The 6000-nt window shown below is 37.7% G+C and overlaps 1 protein-coding gene across 1 annotated transcript in view; it reads right to left on the reverse strand.

Annotated features, from left to right (window-relative positions):
- The window catches only part of LOC109405351 (solute carrier family 53 member 1-like), a 553430-nt gene that overhangs the window by 112350 nt on the left and 435080 nt on the right, over positions 1 to 6000 (reverse strand). The window lies entirely within an intron of this gene.

Below are 6000 nucleotides of genomic sequence, written 5' to 3' on the forward strand. Positions count from 1 at the left end.
GGAGTTCCTGGAGAAATCTTTGAAGGAATTTTTGGGAACAGTTTCAGGAGAAATCCCTGAAGAATCTCTGGAAGAATCTTTGAAGAAACCCTTGGAGGAATTCGTGAGAGAATTCTTGGAAAAATCTCTCCAGCAATTGGACGCAATCAGTGAAGTACTTGATTAAAAGTAGGGAGCTGGATTTTGGTATGATGAGATGATCAATTCTCGATTTCGGTAATGAAATGGTGCAAACAGCGTGGGTATTATGATTTCTTGCCTAATTTGATGCTGTTTGAACTGTGGTAACAGTTACCCAAACTTTTGCTCAAACAGCATCAAATTAGGCAAGAAATCATAATACCCACGCTGTTTGCCCCATTTCATTACAGAAATGGAGAATTGATCATATCCCCATACATAAATCCAGCTCACTACTTTCAATCTAGTACTTCAGAGATTGCTTCCTATTACAAGAGAAAATTCCCCAGTCCCTCTCTCTCTTCTTGGCGTAACGTCCTCATTGGGACAAAGCCTGCTTCTCAGCTTAGTGTTCTATGAGCACTTCCACAGTTATTAACTGAGAGCTTCCTCTGCCAATGACCATTTTGCATGCGTATATCGTGTGGCAGGCACGAAGATACTCTATGCCCAAGGAAGTCAAGGAAATTTCCTTTACGAAAAGATCCTGGACTGACCGGGAATCGAACCCGTCACCCTCAGCATGGTCATGCTGAATACCCGTGCGTTTACCGCCTCGGCTATATGGGCTATAATTCCCCAGTATCTTCAGAATAAATCTCTTAAAAAATTAAAATCTCTGAATGATTCTGATCAGAAGTTCCTGAAGGAATCCCCGAAGCATGTTCTGGTGAATCCTTGAAGAAACTCCTGGAAAAACCCCTGAAAGATTTCTAGAGGAGTACCGCCACAAATAAAAAAAAATCCATTAGGACCTACAGGTGAAATCCCTTTATGAGCTCCTGCAGAAATCTACGAAGGAATACGTGGAGAAATCCCTAAAGGAGTTCTTGGAGACATCCTTGAAGGAATTTAATAAGAAATCCCAGAAGGAGTTCCTGAAGATTTTTCTCCAACAATTCCAGGAGAAATCCGTCGAAGAATTCCAGGAAATATCACTGGCGAAACTACTAGATAAATTCCTAAAATAATTCCTGGATAAATCACTGTAGGAGTTCCTGGAGGAAACCCTCAAGGAATTCCGTGAAAAAATCCACACAAAAATCAAGGAGATAACCCTGAAGGAATTCCTCGAGAAATGTCTGGAGGAGTACCTGGGAAATTCCATGATGGAGTTTCTGAAGAATTTCCTGCAAAATTCACCGAAGGAATAGGATAGATCGGTGAAGTACTAGATTTGTAGTAATGAGCTGAGTAACCAGTAAGCATTTAAAATAGCATTCCTTCAGCATTATAGTAGCCTTTACGACATGCTAATTAGCCGTATATGCGCCTATAGTGCTACTTTACAGCAGGTTTTGGCAAAATAACGGGCTGTCTTAGTGCTATCCCTTCAGGAACGTCGTGACGAAATGTCAAAGAAGCGTAACGCCTCGTAGAGCAAAAAAAAAAACAAAAATAGATTGACGTCTGCTTCTCGTTCTCTCAGCCAGCTTCCCCGCTTCATCGTCCTTCCATATTTCAGCCGGTGCTAGGTGGTACTTTTTTGCTGATTTTTGTAGTGATGTCACGGTGTGCCAAAAACCGTTATTAACAAATAAAAATGTCCACCCTCATGGGACCCGGCATTCGAAAGATATACTGTTCTAGTATCTCCTCTGAAAATTTGAAAATGTTTCGTCGAGGGAAACTAAAGTTTTTGTTATTTGAAGATTTTGAGTTATTTCTACATCAGGGATGGGAACACTCACTTGCAAAGAGTTACACTCACTTGCTATTTTCTCAGTTCAGAAGCGTGCAATCAACAAACGATGTATGGACGACTTTTGCCTTGTGGTTTTGTCTAAAAGTTTGCCGAATAGAGCAGGGGTCGCACACACATTTCAAAGTCGTGACAGAGCTGTAAAAACGACTCTCCACGAGGTGAGTGTAATTTACATTCACCTCGTGGAGAGTTGCCTTCGCAGCTCCCTCACGACTTCGATATTCGTGTGCGACTCCTACTCTATTTGGCAAACTTTTAGACAAAACCACAAGGCAAAAGTCGTCCATACATCGTTTTTTGATGGCGTGCTTCTGAGCTGAGAAAACAGCAAGTGAGTGTAATTCTTTGCAAGTGAGTGTACTCATCCTTGTTCTATATGATTTTCTTATATGAGTAAATATGCGCGCTTGGTGTGCCTGAAACCGCAATCAACAAATAAAAATATACACCAAACTGACACCCGGCATTCGGAAGATATACTATTATAGCATCACCTCCGAAAATTTGAAAATTTTTTATCGAGGGCAACCAAAGTTTTCACTGTTTGAAGATTTTCCACTTTTTTCATAGAATTATACTGCCCCCACTCGCATAACAGTCCCATTTGCAAAAAGTAGGAATTGAGAAAACGGCATTTGAAGTTTGAAAACTTGTTTCCATATAAAACTTTGAAAAATCGCCAAAATTTGAAAAATATTTCGATCATCTCGAAACTTTCACAGATTGCTTTGCACATGAATATATAGCTGTAAAAAATATTACAATCACTACAAAGTTGTTCAGTTTTGTGTTACATAACACAAAAATCCATGATGGGACTGTTATGCGGGTACTTTTGATATGGGACGCTCATAACTTGGTATTTTTTTCACACATTGACATAAAAATTCGTAATTTTTATTGTTGTTTTTGGAAGTACATCAAAAATGATGACTATTCATAACGTTAACTCAAAAGTGATGAAAAGTCAAATGGGACTGTTATGCGAGTGGGGGCAGTATACCTATAAGGGAATTTTGTCATACGGTGCTCTTCATATAATAAAAAAATAATAACACTGCTCGACAAAATTTTAAAATATCGTGTTATGGGATGAAAAAAAGAACAAGGTTTTGGAACCCTAGAAGTGCCATAGTGAAAGAATTTTCGAACAATATTGGAACGGGACCTCACAGTTTATGATCAAAGTTTGAATTAAGAACTTGGAACATTAGGGGTTGAAGGGTCCCAACCTTTATTCTTTTTTTCTCATCCCATAACGCAAACTAGTGTTGAACGGTGTAATGAGTTTTACAAATTCCAAAAGTACAATATTCAAGCAACTTCTCTGAAAATTTGACAACATTTCATTGAGAGGAATACCGTGGTTTGGGAATCTTAATTATATTCGATAGTTCTACCTGCTACTCGAATACAAATAAAAATGTGGCACGCTATGAGCGTTGATTACATAAACTTTCTAAGAGTTTGGTACCCTTTTTTAAGCACGTGATACGTTGGTATCTTGTCGGTAAATTTGAAAACGTTTCATGGTGAAACGAAAGTTGAAGTGAATTCACAGTCCAAGGTTTTGGTATTCCTAGAAGGCTTTGTAAATCGTTGATATAATGTTTAAGATAATGAAGCTCTTAAAGTAAACCTAAATGCTAATCGTTTTCCTAGCCAGCTTTATACGTCATATTACCAACGTATTTTCCGTGAATTTATGAATATTTCATTCGAATGATCATGAGTAACAACGATTTCAAGCTTTGATTCCAATTTCATTGGGGATATGCAAACTATCGCTTTCTCTATAAACACGCTAAAAACACCTGTTGAATTTGTAACAGTATCGCAAAAAAATGTGATAGGGTCTTGTACTATTTGGACAGGTGTACTTATTTTGGGCAGTTGCCGCTATAACGAAGTCAATTCCAAACCCATGGATTTGAATTTTTGCATAGAGTTAGGCACGTGCAGAAGCTAACTCTATGCAAAAATTCAAATAAATCGGTTTGAAATTGACTTAGTTATACCGGCAAGTGCCCAAAATAGATACACCTGTACAAATGGTACAATACCCTATATGATCAAAGTTCTAGATGAGGTACAAAAGACATATGCATTGCGAGGATTGATTAACATGTGAAATTTGAAGAATATGAAGTTACTAACATTTCCAATATACTTTATCATATCTTATATTTTCAAACCCCTGTAAATTGCGATTATTTCAATGAAATGTTGTCAAATTTTCAGAGAAGTTGTTTGAATGTTGTATCTTTGGAATAGTGGTTGTGAATCTATATCAGTTGTTTATGATTTGAAGAGCCAATGAAACACTCTATGACAATATTGCCATATACAGTCGGGTCTCCTATTAGACGCTGTCACCCCTTTTACGCCCACCCCGTTTTCCAGGCTGTCTTCCAACCAATTTAGTTCATTTTTTGTATGTGATGAGTCTATAATAAGCACTAGCACTAAAAAATCAGCTGGATTGCCTGCAAGACAGCTGAGAAATAGCGGTGGGCGTCAAGTGGGTAGCAGCGTCTAATAGAAATCTCGACTATATGAGCTTATTCTATGAAAATAGTGGAAAATCTTCAAACAGTGAAAACTTTCGTTTCCCTCGATGAAACATTTTCAAATTTTCTGAGGTGATGCTATAACAGTATGTCTTCCGAATGCCGGGTGTCAATATGGTGTATATTTTTATTTATTAATAGTGGTTTCAGGCACACCGTGTGCACATATTTACTTATAAAGGAAAATTCTATGGAAATGACTCAAAATCTTCAAATCACAAAAACTTTAGTTTCCCTCGATGAAACATTTTCAAATTTTCAGAGGAGATACTAGAATACTATATCTTTCGAATGCCGGGTGCCATTTGGGTGGACATTTTTATTTGTTAATAACGGTTTTTGGCACACCGTGATGTAGGTTTGAACTCACGATCAGGAGATTGATCAATCATATCTGCTTCTGATTCTGTTGCTCCTGATCCACGATGCTAAAGCTGTTGCGGTGGCGTGCGTTGATTTAATCGCCAATATAAAGAATGATTCGATAACAGCTTCAGATTCAACATCCAAAACTTGTTTTCATTGAGATGTTTCATTGTAGTAGAGCATTACGATCCCTTCTTTTAAATATCTGTGGAATATGATTCTTTCTTCCTCTTTCAAACAATCCTATGATCCACCAAAGCATCCACCTATTCAGCACACATTTTCCGACGAAATGACGAATAATTGGTGATTTTTTTATGGACAAATTCTCAATCCAATCCAGCTGCAGTAATGTTTTTTTGGTGCTTTCGGATGAGTAGGGGAAAATGAAGAAACAAATAAGATGCACAAATTTGTAAACAGAAGCATAGGCTCTGTAAGAGAGAGACAATATGTGTTGCCAAATGCGTAACACATCTCCCAATCTTTTTGCTCCTACCATTTAAAGAGCAGTTGAAAAGCATTCTGATTGCTCCCAAGTGAAAACACTTCAAGCAGTTGAAATGCTAATTAACAGCCAAAAGCATTTGAGCAGCACGGCTTATGCTAACTCATGGCACTTATGCATTCGAACTGCTTATGTAAAGCAGCAAGCAGTTTAAATGCATAATACGGGCTGATACACGGCTTATTCAAATGCTTAGTGGTTACCTGGGTAGTTATTAACTGAGAGCATTTGAGACAGCAGTGACGGCTTGACTAATTCAAGGTGTTAAGCGACCCGTGCCGAAGAATGAATGATCGAGGGGGTGAACACCCGAGCAAAGGCGACTAACAAAATGACAACAAGTTCTGTTATCTGGTTATCATTCGTTTGATAATTGGGTTTGTTATCATGAATTAAGAGCCAACATAACAAAAATGATAACTCAAATTTACTTCTCGAATACCAACATGATAAGAAGTTAAGTTATCATTGAGTTCAAGTTGATAACTAATTGTGTTATATTTACAATATTTTGTTCAACATTGCATTTAGTTATCAACATGAAACTGCTATTTTATCGACGAAAATAGTAAAAATCTACTTTATCGATATCGTTAGCAATTGACAAAAACTTTCTTATAATTCACAACCCATGTTTTCAACTATTGCGCCCAGCGGGTCTCGAACCCTGA

Source organism: Aedes albopictus, chromosome 1, assembly GCF_035046485.1.
Source record: "Aedes albopictus strain Foshan chromosome 1, AalbF5, whole genome shotgun sequence".
Classification (NCBI taxonomy): domain Eukaryota; kingdom Metazoa; phylum Arthropoda; class Insecta; order Diptera; family Culicidae; genus Aedes; species Aedes albopictus.